The sequence below is a fragment of the Astyanax mexicanus genome, chromosome 15, assembly GCF_023375975.1.
Source record: "Astyanax mexicanus isolate ESR-SI-001 chromosome 15, AstMex3_surface, whole genome shotgun sequence".
In the NCBI taxonomy this organism is placed as follows: domain Eukaryota; kingdom Metazoa; phylum Chordata; class Actinopteri; order Characiformes; family Acestrorhamphidae; genus Astyanax; species Astyanax mexicanus.
In genome coordinates this window covers 44,365,053-44,381,198 of record NC_064422.1, presented here as the reverse complement: position 1 = coordinate 44,381,198, position 16,146 = coordinate 44,365,053, and the positions used below count along the sequence as shown (strand labels likewise).

The following is a 16,146-nucleotide window of genomic DNA, read 5'->3' as shown; positions in this document are numbered from 1 at the left end:
ACCGCATACATACCACATACACACCACATACACACCGCATACACACCGCATACACACCGCATACATACCGCATACATACCACATACACACCGCATACATACCGCATACATACCACATACACACCGCATACATACCGCATACATACCACATACACACCGCATACATACCACATACACACCGCATACACACCGCATACATACCACATACACACCACATACACACCGCATACACACCGCATACACACCGCATACACACCGCATACATACCGCATACATACCACATACACACCGCATACATACCGCATACATACCACATACACACCGCATACATACCGCATACATACCACATACACACCGCATACATACCACATACATACCACATACACACCACATACACACCGCATACACACCGCATACACACCGCATACACACCACATACACACCGCATACATACCACATACATACCACATACACACCGCATACACACTGCATTCACAATTAAACACGCTGCACTCGCATCCCCGCATTCTTTCATTCAGAATACATACCGCATACACACCGCATACACACCGCATACATACCGCATACATACCACATACACACCGCATACATACCGCATACATACCACATACACACCGCATACATACCGCATACACACCGCATACACACCGCATACACACCGCATACATACCACATACACACCGCATACATACCGCATACATACCACATACACACCGCATACATACCACATACACACCGCATACACACCGCATACATACCACATACACACCACATACACACCGCATACACCATCGCATACATACCACATACACACCGCATACACCATCGCATACACACCGCATACATACCGCATACATACCGCATACATACCACATACACACCGCATACATACCACATACACACCGCATACACACCGCATACATACCACATACACACCACATACACACCGCATACACACCGCATACACACCGCATACATACCGCATACATACCACATACACACCGCATACATACCGCATACATACCACATACACACCGCATACATACCGCATACATACCACATACACACCGCATACATACCACATACACACCGCATACACACCGCATACATACCACATACACACCACATACACACCGCATACACACCGCATACACACCGCATACACACCGCATACATACCGCATACATACCACATACACACCGCATACATACCGCATACATACCACATACACACCGCATACATACCGCATACATACCACATACACACCGCATACATACCACATACATACCACATACACACCACATACACACCGCATACACACCGCATACACACCGCATACACACCGCATACACACCGCATACATACCACATACATACCACATACACACCGCATACACACTGCATTCACAATTAAACACGCTGCACTCGCATCCCCGCATTCTTTCATTCAGAATACATACCGCATACACACCGCATACACACCGCATACATACCGCATACATACCACATACACACCGCATACATACCGCATACATACCACATACACACCGCATACATACCGCATACATACCACATACACACCGCATACATACCGCATACATACCACATACACACCGCATACATACCGCATACACACCGCATACACACCGCATACACACCGCATACATACCACATACACACCGCATACATACCGCATACATACCACATACACACCACATACACACCGCATACACACCGCATACACACCGCATACACACCGCATACATACCGCATACATACCACATACACACCGCATACATACCGCATACATACCACATACACACCGCATACATACCGCATACATACCACATACACACCGCATACATACCACATACATACCACATACACACCACATACACACCGCATACACACCGCATACACACCGCATACACACCGCATACATACCACATACACACCGCATACATACCACATACATACCACATACACACCGCATACACACTGCATTCACAATTAAACACGCTGCACTCGCATCCCCGCATTCTTTCATTCAGAATACATACCGCATACACACCGCATACACACCGCATACATACCGCATACATACCACATACACACCGCATACATACCGCATACATACCACATACACACCGCATACATACCGCATACACACCGCATACACACCGCATACACACCGCATACATACCACATACACACCGCATACATACCGCATACATACCACATACACACCGCATACATACCACATACACACCGCATACACACCGCATACATACCACATACACACCACATACACACCGCATACACCATCGCATACATACCACATACACACCGCATACACCATCGCATACACACCGCATACATACCGCATACATACCGCATACATACCACATACACACCGCATACATACCACATACACACCGCATACACACCGCATACATACCACATACACACCACATACACACCGCATACACACCGCATACACACCGCATACATACCGCATACATACCACATACACACCGCATACATACCGCATACATACCACATACACACCGCATACATACCGCATACATACCACATACACACCGCATACATACCACATACACACCGCATACACACCGCATACATACCACATACACACCACATACACACCGCATACACACCGCATACACACCGCATACACACCGCATACATACCGCATACATACCACATACACACCGCATACATACCGCATACATACCACATACACACCGCATACATACCGCATACATACCACATACACACCGCATACATACCACATACATACCACATACACACCACATACACACCGCATACACACCGCATACACACCGCATACACACCGCATACACACCGCATACATACCACATACATACCACATACACACCGCATACACACTGCATTCACAATTAAACACGCTGCACTCGCATCCCCGCATTCTTTCATTCAGAATACATACCGCATACACACCGCATACACACCGCATACATACCGCATACATACCACATACACACCGCATACATACCGCATACATACCACATACACACCGCATACATACCGCATACATACCACATACATACCACATACACACCGCATACACACCGCATACATACCGCATACACACCGCATACACACCGCATACATACCGCATACATACCACATACACACCGCATACATACCGCATACATACCACATACACACCGCATACATACCACATACATACCACATACATACCACATACACACCGCATACATACCACATACACACCACATACACACCACATACACACCGCATACACACTTCAATAACAATTAAACACGCTGCACTCGCATCCCTGCATTCTTTCTTTAGAACATACCGCATACACAACCACATTCATTCCCGCATACACAACCACATACATACCGCATACACAACCGCATACATACCGCATACACAACCGCATACATACCGCATACACAACCGCATACATACCGCATACACAACCGCATACACAACCGCATACACACTTAATTCACAATTAAACACGCTGCACTCGCATCCCCGCATTCTTTCACTTAGAATAAGCCCAATTACAAACCGCATACACACTGCAATCCCAATTAAACATGCTGCACTTGCATCCCCGCATTCTTTCATACAGAGTATATACCGCATACACGGCCGCATACACACCCGCATACACAACCGCATACACAACCGCATACATACCACACACATACGCCTGGACAATATTTTGATATCGGTATTTATCGCGATAAGAAATGTTTCAATAACGGTGATATCATTTTTGTGATATTGATATGTATTATTTACAGACCGGCGTTTCTTAGCAGCGTCAGTTCACTGCAGCCCTGAACATAGCCGGGCTACGTCAGTGCGTGATGACGCAATCATACAGGCACGTAGCCAGTTAGGCTACGCTAGGCTAGGCTAGACTAGACCTGGGTCGCCTCCTCTCAGCTCCGCAACTAAAATCTCCCGCGATGAAGCGAAACCGACCCTAACCGAGCGGATCTCGGCTCCGCACCTAAAACCCGCCCGCGATGAAACGAGACCGACCCTAACCGAGCGGATCTCAGCTCCGCTTCGCTCCGCACCTAAAACCCGCCCGCGATGAAACGAAACCGACCCTAACTGTAAAATTTCAGACAGTAGTGTACAGATTTCCATTGCAGGGATTCTTATCAGTTTTTCTGAGGCCTTCAAAGTATTTATATCGATATCGAAATTATATCGTATCGACCGAAATTAAGGAATATATCGTGATATAAATTTTGGCCATATCGTCCAGCACTACACACACACAACCAAATTCACAATTAAACACACTGCACTCACATCCCTGCATTCGTTCATTCAGAATACATACCGCATACACAACCGCATACATACCGCATACATACCACATACACACCGCATACACACGCACCTACACACTGCATTCTTATTTAGAATACACCCAATTACAACTCATACATACCGCATACACACTGCATACACAACTGCATTCATACTGCATACACAATCAAATACATACCTCATACACAGCTGCATTCATACTGCATACAGAACGGCATACACAACCGCAATCATAGCGCATACACAATCAAATACACACTGCATACACAATCACACACAACCACATTCATACCGCATTAGGGCTGGGGCGACGCGTCGACATAATCGACGTCATCGATTACAAAAATACATCGATTTGCATAACGTGCGTCGGCGCGTCGTAAACATGGCGGCGCCTGTGGAGAGCATTAGAGGTTAGATCGGCCCAAAAATTCCAACTGGCTGTTTTCGGGCTGTTTTAATGAGCGAAATATGATCAGAATTATGTTAATTAACACGGTAACATAGAAGCATAGAACTATTATTTAATTAAAATGATTTTTAAGAACAGCTAAACACAGTTCTGCAAGTCAAACGCGGAGGAGTTCACGTGCGAGAGACAGAGAGAGAGAGAGAGAGAGACAGAGAGAGAGAGAGATTTGCGTGTTCTGGTGAGAACTACTCACAGGTGAAGGTTCTCTTTGATCTCCTCGTGCTCATATTCTAGTCCCATTCATAATTCTGCAGCTCCCTCAGTGTTTTCTGTCGTATTTTGCGGCTAGCGCGAGCGCTTACAACTGACACCGCGGACCGCGAGGTGCCGCCGCGTTTGTGCCGAATCCGACTCTCTGCTGAATCTGACTCCCGCTTCGCGGACAGAATCGGCACAACACCCCCGCTGTAGAACTGCGGTAGTGAAAACAGCGCTTATAAATAAATTAGTTTAGTTTCACTTTCAGTTTTCGTTATTTTCGTTATTTTTTTTTTAATAAAAATATAATTAAAAAACAGACGCCTACATCTCGGACTATTTTCTGGAGCCCGGGTCGGATTTACGGGCGGGCCTCGGGTCATGTCGGGTTCGGGCAGAGAATCTAAGCTCTAGAGAGCTTGGACTCCGGAGAGCAATCTCCAGCTACAAAAAAACGCCAGCGGGCATCTAAAGTTTGGGAGCATTTCACGCAAAAGGGCAACAATGTGGTCCTCTGCCATATGTCAACAGGGTCACACAGTAAGTTACCGTTTACATCAGGGTCTCCGCGGGTGTCCTTAAAAAGACTTAAGACTGTCTACCAAAGGTTTTAAACCTGCCACAGGCAGAAATTATACATTTTTGGTTTATATTTATATATATAGTTTCCAGAAACAGTAGCATTATTCATAAGTTCAGGTGTTTAGCTAAGCTAGCTGCCTTAAGTTATTTTAGCTAGAGCCGTCGGCGCTGCGGTGTCACACCGTATTCTGTCACCGTCGGAATTTTGTGACCAGTGCTCACGGTTATGAGCGTTCATTAGCAAAACGGAAGCTTTCTATACCTACACCTTACCCTCAGCCCTAAACTGAACTGTTTTGGCCAGTCGGGGTAAACATTAGAAACGAACACGTTTCGAATCGGCCAGTGCACCGGTCTGCTGAGAACTACTTGCCAGTGGTCACAAAATCTAGCGGTCACAGAAAACAACACACGGTTGTGGTGTATGGGAGCTTATCCATTTTTAGCGTTATAGATCTAAACAACGTGCTGTACATGTAAGTGATTATAAGTGTGGGGTTTGGTTTAGTAGGCTTGTGTTGTTGTTGTTGTTGTTATTATATATAAATATAGTAATTTATCGTTTGCTTTAAAACGTAAAATAATAATTATTTAAATATGTTTCTCAATGAATAGATTAGTCGACTAATCGAAAAAAATAATCGTTAGAATAATCGTTTAAAAAATAATCGTTAGGGACAGCCCTATACCGCATAAACAACCAAATGCATACCTCTTACACAACCGTATATATACCGCATACACAGACACACACTGCATACACAAACACATACTACAAACATAAACATATACATACCGCATATACAAACATATACATACCACACACACTGCATATACAAACACATACACACAGGCCTACGAGACCAATGTTAATTATGATAGTAATATGAGAGGGGGTCTATATACAGGGTATAACGGGTTAATAGTAGACCTGTCATGATAATTACTTTATTAATTTATCATGCAATATATGGACATAACTTTAATATTTATTAATGACCTCAACATTAATCACCTCAACAGCAAGAGAAGCAATAATATGAGGGCAGGAATTATCATAGACTATATATTTATATGTTACTAGACTTATTCCTGCCTGGGTAACTGCACCTAAAATTTTAGTATTCATTTAAAGAGTATAAATTGCATTATTATGCTCATTATTATATTATCATTGTATCAGGGTATAAAATCGTTATAAAATGACAATAAAATTGATAACTGCAATTATTTCTGGGAGAGTATATTGTCCAATAAAAATACTAAGCGTAGTTAATAGAGTTAACAGAGCAATAATCTGTTACATATATTTATAAATATATATATATATATATATATATATATATATATATATTGTGTAAATGTGTTATTTGAAGTGTAATAATCTGGAGCAGATGAATCAGCAGTACAGAGTTATTCCTGGCTGGATTGTGGTTTAAATAAAGCAGAGTTTGGTGTGAAAGAAGTTACACACACACGCACACACACACACACACACACACACTCTGATGACTGCAGAAAGAGGAAACCAGCTGATTTATTTTCAGAAGCTTTAAAACAAACATAGATAATAACTGTGTACCTGTTTATACCACACACCACAGTACCGCACCACAGTACTGCAATGTGGAATAGTGCAATGCATGAACCCTTTAATAGTGCAATGCATAATAAACTTTTTTTTTTATTGCTATGCATTAACCCTTTAATAGTGCAATGCATGAACCCTTTAATAGTGAAATGATGAACTCTTTTATAATGCAATGCATGAACCCTTTTTTGATGCAATGCATTAGCCTTTTTTATAATGCAATGCATTAACCCTTTAATATTGCAATGCATGGTGCTTTTTATAGTGCAATGTATGAACTATTTAATAGATGAGTGCATTAATTATTTTGTAATGAAATGCATGAACACTTTAACATTGCAATGTATGAATCCTTTTTTTAATACATTGCATGAACCATTAAATAGTGCAATGCATGAACCCGTTTGTAATGCAATGCATGAACACTTTAATAGCGCAATGCATGAACCCTTTAATAGTGCAATGCATGATTTATTTTGTAATGCAATGCATGAAATCTTTTGTAATGCAATGCATGAACCCTTTAATAGTGCAATGCATGAATTATTTTGTAATGCAATGCATGAACCCTTTAATAGTGCAATGCATGAAACCTGTGTTATAGTGCAATGCATAAACCCTGTGCTATAGAGCAATGCATGAACCCTTTACTAGTACAATGCATGAACCCTTTAATAGTGCAATGCATAAACCTTTTTATAGTGCAATGCATGAACCCTTTTGGAACGCAATGCATGAACCCTTTAATAGTGCAATGTATGAACCCTTTAATAGTGCACTGCATGGACCCTGTGTTATAGTGCAATGCATGAACCCTTTAATAGTGCAATGCATGAACCTTTTTTAATAATGCATTGCATGAACCCTTTAATAGTGCAATGCATGAACCTTTTAATAGTTCAATGCATGAACCTTTTTTTATAATGCATTGCATGAACCCTTTAATAGTGCAATGCATGAACCTTTTTATAGTGCAATGCATGAACCCTTTAATAGTGCAATGCATGAATTATTTTGTAATGCAATGCATGAACCCTTTAATAGTGCAATGCATAAACCTTTTTAATAATGCAATGCATGAACCCTTTAATAGTGCAATGCATAATAAACTTTTTTTTTTATTGCTATGCATTAACCCTTTAATAGTGCAATGCATGAACCCTTTAATAGTGCAATGCATGAATTCTTTTGTAATGCAATGCATGAATTCTTTTGTAATGCAATGCATAAACCCTTTAATAGTGCAATGCATGGAGCTTATTTAGTGCAATGCATGAACCCTGTGGTATAGTGTAATGCATGACCCTTTAATAGTGCAATGCACGAACCCTTTTCTGTTGCAATTGCCTGTTTGCTGTACTCAAAACAATCACGCATGGTTGAGGAACGAACCAGAGGAACCAGTCTGTAGGGGGAGCCTTGTAAGAAAAACATCCAAGGGTTGCATACTGTTGTTTTAAATTTATAGTAACAAAAAAAAACTTTAATCTTAACTGAAAGGAATTAAAATAACACAAAAAATAAGAATATCAAAGTGGAGGAGCAAACAAAATGCAGGAAATCTATGTTAGTGATGACATTTTGATGGAAGTGGCAAAGATAGAGATGTCATCCTTCCTTTTACAGTCAATTAAATCTGTTATTTTTACACTAAATATAGCCAAAGCACAATATTAATGCTTTACTACATAAACAGCAGGTGATGTTGGCCTGAACAGCCTGAACCACTTCCTCCCTGTATTTATAAAAGTGGACACGGACAAGGACACGCAGGTTTTTTAAAAAACGAACTCCTCTTCAAAGCCTTGAACGGCCTGTTTTATTCATGAGAGCCAACATTTGGCAACGCAGTTTGTTTGCAGGGTCTCTGCAGTTCCTCTACGCAAAAAACAAAAATAAAATCGGTATTATGAAGAGAGAAAGAGAGCAGAGAAACGAAAGAGAGAGCGAAAGCCTATTTAGCAGCCCTCTAACGAGCAGGGAAAGGTATATTGTGAATGTATTGTTTGATATGTAATTCACTTTGAGGCTTTTTCTGGCCTTTTTGATCTAAACTGAGCTGGATGTTGCATCATGGGAAGGAAAGAAGACTTCAGAAGCCGATCCAGTGGGAATGCTGCTAGTGGGAAGAGTGAGACGGCTGAGAGTGAAACAGAGAGTGAGAGAGAGACGTAACCGAGTCTCTTCTGATTGGTTACATCTGGGACCTGCTCAGATCAGCTCAGCTCAGTTTATGGTGACACCAGTTCAGAATCAGTGCTGTGATCTTATGAAACACAACAGAGAGGACGTACAGGAGGCCAGATCTTCCAGAATCACAGAAATCTCAAATCTCCTCCAAACTCTGGGAGACAGAAAAATAAGAATGAGAAAGGGATGAAGACGTAGAAATGCACTGAATATTTTAAAAAGCGAAATATTCAGCCCAAAAGGCATAAAGGATGAAGGTCAGTCAATCCAAAAAGAAGAATTTCAAGAACTTGAAAGTGATGATGAAACCGGCACTCATCAGGACCACCCCAGGAAAGGAAGAGCAAGAGTATTTTTCGCACGATATGGCGCTCCGGATTATAACGCACATTTTAAGAGACACTATAACTTTTAACTAAGTTAAGTAGAGTAAAAACAATTGTAAAAAAAACAACAAAAAAAAAACACTTTCTTTCAAAGTTAAACAAGTGCTGGATGTTAATCTACACAGATTTCTCTTCTGAAAACTGTTTATTTGGGTGAGCAAAGCGCTTCTGTTTATTTACAGTAAACTTAGATTCCCGAATTTCTCCAGCACTAAGGCTGGAGCATTAGCATTAGCGGCTAGTGCCACCTGACAGCACTACACTGAGGAACTACTTTAAGTTAAGTATGGTTAAGTTGGTTTGTTTAACACTGTTTTTAAGTTACTACATGATTCCTTATGTGTTCCTTCATAATCTGATAGATCACTTCACTATTCATTTACTATGCAGGGAAATAATAAAATTAAAACATTGAATAAGAAGGTGTTATAAACTGTTTGACTGGTACTGTATATTTTTTATACTATCATTGTGTCAATGGATTAAATGGTCTAAATTGTAATTTTATATATATATATATATATATATATATATATATATATATATATATATATATATATATATATATATATATATATAAGTAGGCCTGTCACGATATGATTTTTTTGTGGACGATATATCGTCCCAGAAATTATTGTGATACACAATATTTTGTAATTTTAAGACTATTAAATGCCACTGACATAATGATAACAGAATAGCATAAAATAGTGATTATACACTTTTTAAGAACAGCAAAAAATTTAAATGATCATTTATTATCCTTAGTTTGGAAATGATATACTTATTTCTTCACCTACAAACACAATAAATAAACACAACAGACGCTATCATGATAATCAAAAATTATTATTGACGTCATTTTCATTGCAATTATTATGCAATTATTGTGACAGGCCTATATATCCTCCTGAGACCCAGGCTTTTGCTTAGTGTGTATTTTAAATTTATCCTAGCTATTTGAGACTGGCAGGACCTACCAAGTATGAAAAAATAAACTTTGCTTTTGTACAGGAATTCGTTTTTTAGATTAAAAATGATCCTTGCCATTTGGGATCAGAAGGACCCAACTCTACAGTAAGTAAAATTAACTACTTTTAAACATAAAATTCAATGAGAATTGTTACCTAGACCATTTATCTGCCTGGACTGGCTGTAAAAACTTTTGATTGGGATTCCCGACATCTTTTTTTTTTTTTTTTATCAATTGAGTATAATGTTGTAATGTGAACACTAGTTGATATGGGCAGTGTCTCTATATGAGGCCAAAGGGTCAACGTTTTAATAAATTATCATATCATTTATTATCATGGTGCAGAGAAGCAGAAATGTAATGTCCACTTATGAGGACGTAGGGTCTCAAGAGGATATATATATATAAATGTATCTTTTTTAGCACTTACTTTTTGGGCAATTTTTATATCATCCTAACAAAATTGATCAGTTAAAACGACAGCAACACACTGCGTACTCTTACACCCAATCCAAAGCCAATAAAAGTCAGATCCACTCGTCTGAGTTACGCCAGGATGTTCTCTGATCTGAGGAACACAGTAAAAACGTGCTGTAGTGAGAAGCAGAGCACAAGGCCAGCTCTTTCATAATCACTAAAAAATCTCAGTTTCGTGACTCTGAGAGCCAGAAAGGAAATGTAGAGTATAAAGAGAATAAAGGGATGAAGCAGTAATGAGAGGCGCTGCCAGTCCGGAGCACATGGCCCGGAGTGTGTGGGCACAGACAAAACCATTAGTGCAGGGAGGAAAACACTGCTGCCAACTGTGGGAGCTGCTGATTGGCTCTGAAACATGCCAGCGTTACGCTGAAGAAGGAGCCGGACCACAATAATAACAACATTCTTACGTAACGCCCAAACGCTAATGCTAATGCTAACGCTAACGCAGCTCACAGCACCAGCCCCATGAATCAGATATTTAAAGGAGTGGGCTTCCCGGTCTGAGCGCTCGGAGATCCACAGCGGAGGACAGCCCATACCCTCAATAAAGTTCAGGCCAGATCGGGTCATGCCCCTTCACTGACCCCGCCCCCCCGCCCATCAGCCCCCTCCGCAGCCTGACTGGCACCCGCTCAAACTCTCCCACCCTGGCACCAGCAGCAGCTTGGCACCACAAAGACCCTTATGCTCCTCCGACACACAACACAAACGCCTGTACACTCAGTAAACACCACCAGCCTATCACTCTAACTCAACACGCAGTACAGCTGATCTCTAACACATAACTTACATCTACAGCTCTGGAAAAATTAAAGAGCACTTAAATATGATGAGTTTCTTTAATTTTACCTCTCTGAAAACCTCTGGAATATAATCAAGAAGAAGATGGATGATCACAATCCATCAAACCACCAAACTGAACTGCTTGAATTTTCTGCATTTTCTGAAGGAATTGCATATATCAACTTTTATATAAAAAGATTTATGTGTAGGAAATACATCTACAAACATTGACATTATGCAACACTAGTAAGGAATAGGGGTGTCACCATGTTTTCCGTCTAATTCAGCAGGTCTCACCACTGGGTGATGGTGGTGGGGGGGACTAAGTTAAGCAAAGCTAAGCTAAGCTAAAACTGTAAAACACTTTCTTTCACAGTCAAGCGAGTGCTGGATGTTAATCTACACAGATTTCTCTCCTGAAAACTGTTTATTTGGGTGAATAAAGCACTTCCATTTATTTACAGTAAGCTGAGGTTCCTGAATTTCTTTAGCACTAAAAGCTGGAGCATTAGCCGCTAACTGCTAGTGTTTGCGGTTAGTGGCTAATACCACCTGATAGCGTTACACTGAGGAACCAGAACTGAGTGTTCTGGTAAGCCAGGCAGATATTAGCTAGCAGTTCGTCCCACGTAGCTTGTTTTAACACAGTAAACATGCAGACTACAGTCTGATATACTCGCCTGTGAACTGCGAAAGAGCTAGCGCTTAGCACGGTTAGCTGGTAATGCTAATACTGCTCCAGCAGTGCTAGCCAGGATTAGCAGCAGGTTACAGGCTGATAACACTCACCTCTGAACAGCGAAAGAGCTAGCTTAGCGCTGTGGTTAGCAGCTAATGCTAATACTGCTCCAGTCTTCTTACTGGAGAACTAAACTGAAACTCCTGTATAACTCTGTACTTCAGTGGAGTTGTTTTACTGCTCCTTAATACCTGACTGGTAGAATTCATATATAAGGTGCACTGACAGTTTTTGGGAAAATTAAAGAATTTTAAGTGCAACTTACAGTGCAAAAAATGTGGTATACGGTATTTAAAATTAGTTTGTTAAGTTTTTAACAAACAGTAACAAAGTAAATGTTATTTTTAGTTTCTATTTGAAGTTTTTTAGTGTTACTTATTTAAAAATAGCCTTAAAAGGGCGAGATTTTTTTGTTTTATTGTAGATTTGTCAACAAAAATCTTAGCATGTGTCAGAGATTTCGGTAGTCAGTCTTTAGCTGGCTGACACTCTAGGATTCTTCCTCACCTCATTGATCATTCTGCGCTATGCTCTTGCAAATTAAATGGATATTTTAACAAACAGTAACAAAGTGAATGTTATATTTAGTATATATTTCTAAGTGTTTAAGTGTTATTTATTTAAAAACAGCGTTTTTAAAGGGTGAGTGCATGTATATATGTGTATGTGTGTGTGTGTGTGTGTGTGTGTGCTTGTACACATGCAGTCATGGTGTCATGGCGAGGGCATTCATGAGGCTGTACTCAAAGACTTTATTTAGCCTGAGGACGAGAGCATAATGTACAGCATAGAGAGAGAGAGACAGGGCCAGCTGGACAGTGGTGGGTCAGGGTTAGGATGGGGTTAGAGATGAGCAGACACAAACAATACAGCCTATCTTGTCAGTCTGTAATTTGTAGTCAGTCAAACACAGGCTGGCCCAGTGGCCTACAGTGGATTTGCATGCCGGCCGGGGGAGAATAGAGACAGATGCAGGCCGGTTGAGTGTAAATGTGGTAATTGTGTTGGTGACGGAGGAGGAAAATGAAGAAAAACATGAGAGAAAAAAGAGAAAACACTCGCTGTGGACTTTCAGACTCGTGCAGTAAAGCCACCATGAGAAATCTCAGCTCATCACAAATAAACAATGAAGATATCTGTGAGTTCTGACCAGTGATGCACTTTCAGCATTTTCTGTACAAGTTTAAACAATTTTTAGTTTTTTCTTTAAACGAGAAAATAATGATATTTTAAAGCAGCAGTGGAAGCAGAGAGCCAAAAAACTGCAAGTTTAATTGTAAAGTTCATTTTATACATGGATAAATTTAACGAAACGAAACAAAGAGATCAGCATCACTTAACATGCTCAATATCAGTTAACTACCCTTTCACAACCTGCTAGGAAAGTAATGTTATCTTATGTTAACTTAGACAATGCTTACCGTATTTTTATAATATATACTATAAAGCACACTTAAACATCATGCATTTTCCCAAACATTGACAGTGCACGTTATAATTCAATGCACTTTATGAATCTATGATTCTATATTGGACTGTAATCTGCGTGTTTGCCATGTTTAAAAAAGCTGTGTCGGACGGATGAACCGCTAGACGCAAAACCCCGGTCTGTCCCAACAATTGCCGGATTCGGATCTTCGAGACAGGAAGTGAAGGAGAGAGACAGAAACATGTGGGTCAGGGCATCAAGGAATCTCAAATTGTATATATTGTATGTATTTATTTTTTAATTTAACAACTATTTAACAAAGAGGTCCCTTGAGATCCATTAAGGTCCCTTGAGATCCACTGCCCAATTCTAAACCCAGTTCTAAGTCTGATCAACTTTGTACATCAGGCTCTTTTTATTCAGTCTGCTAGCTGTCCCAGAATGCCCTGCTCTCAGAAATAAAAATCGAACCCTAACCCTCACACCAGTATACACCAGCAGTTAACCTGCTCCAGTCCAGCACCACATCAACCTGCACCTTCCCCAGGACCGACCCCTGGGGACCCCGCTATAAAACAGCCCAATAAAAAGCCCCGCTCGGCCCCGACCGGCCCCCGAACCGCCTGCTCAAACATTACCATCCCTCTTTTACCCACAACACACTGCACTCACCACCAGAGAGAGAGAGAGAGAGAGAGAGAGAGAGAGAGAGAATGAGTGTGAAATAAAGAGTGAGTGCAAAAGTGTAAGTGTTTGTGTGTGAGAGAGAGCGAGACAGAGAGAAAGAGAATGTGATGAGAGAGTGAGAGTAAGACAGAGAAATATATAGAGAGTGAGAGATAAAGAAAGAGTGAGACAGAGAGTTTATCAAAGAGAGTGAGAGTAAGACAGATAAATATAAAAAGAGTGAGAGATAAAGAGAGAGTGAGACAGTGACAGAGACTGAGATAGTGAGTGAGTGAGTGAGAGAAAGAGGAGGTGAGAGAGAGAGATGAAATGAGAGAGACAGAGTGAGAGTGTGAGGAGAGTGATAGAGTGTAAGAGTGTGTGAGAGAGAAAGAGAGAGAGAGTGAGATAAAGTGAGTGAGAGAATAAGAGAGATAAGGTGAAAGTGTGAAGGAAGAGTGATAGAGAGTAAAGGTGATAGAGAGAGAGATAAGGTGAAAGACAGACTTTGTAAAGAGAGAGAGGAAGAGAGAGAAAGTGAGTGAGTTTAAGAGTGTGTGAGAGAGAGAGACGGTGAGATAAAGTGAGTGAGAGAAAGAGAGAGATAAGGTGAAAGTGTGAAGGAAGAGTGATAGAGAATAAAGGTGACAACCAGAGAGAGAGATAAGGTGAGTGAGAGAAAGAGATGAAGTGAGAGAGAGAGTGAGAGCGTAAGGAGAGAGTGAGATAGAGTGATAGTGTGTAAGAGAGAGAGTGAGATAAAGTGAGTGAGAGAATAAGAGAGATAAGGTGAAAGTGTGAAGGAAGAGTGATAGAGAGTAAAGGTGATAGAGAGAGAGATAAGGTGAAAGACAGACTTTGTAAAGAGAGAGTGGAAGAGAGAGAGTTAGTAAGAGAGAGAGGGAGAGAGAGAAAGTGAGTGAGAGAGAGTGAGAGTGTGAGGAGAGAGTGATAGAGTTTAAGAGTGTGTGAGAGAGAGAGACGGTGAGATAAAGTGAGTGAGAGAAAGAGAGAGATAAGGTGAAAGTGTGAAGGAAGAGTGAAAGAGAATAAAGGTGACAACCAGAGAGAGAGATAAGGTGAGTGAGAGAAAGAGATGAAGTGAGAGAGAGAGTGAGAGCGCAAGGAGAGAGTGAGATAGAGTGATAGTGTGTAAGAGTGTGAGAGAGAGAGAGAGAGTGAGATAAAGTGAGTGAGAGAATAAGAGAGATAAGGTGAAAGTGTGAAGGAAGAGTGATAGAGA

The 16,146-nt window shown here is 40.9% G+C and overlaps 1 protein-coding gene across 2 annotated transcripts in view; it reads right to left on the bottom strand.

The window, feature by feature from the left end:
• Nucleotides 1-16,146, bottom strand: part of thrab (thyroid hormone receptor alpha b) — a 285,484-nt gene that overhangs the window by 178,322 nt on the left and 91,016 nt on the right. The window lies entirely within an intron of this gene.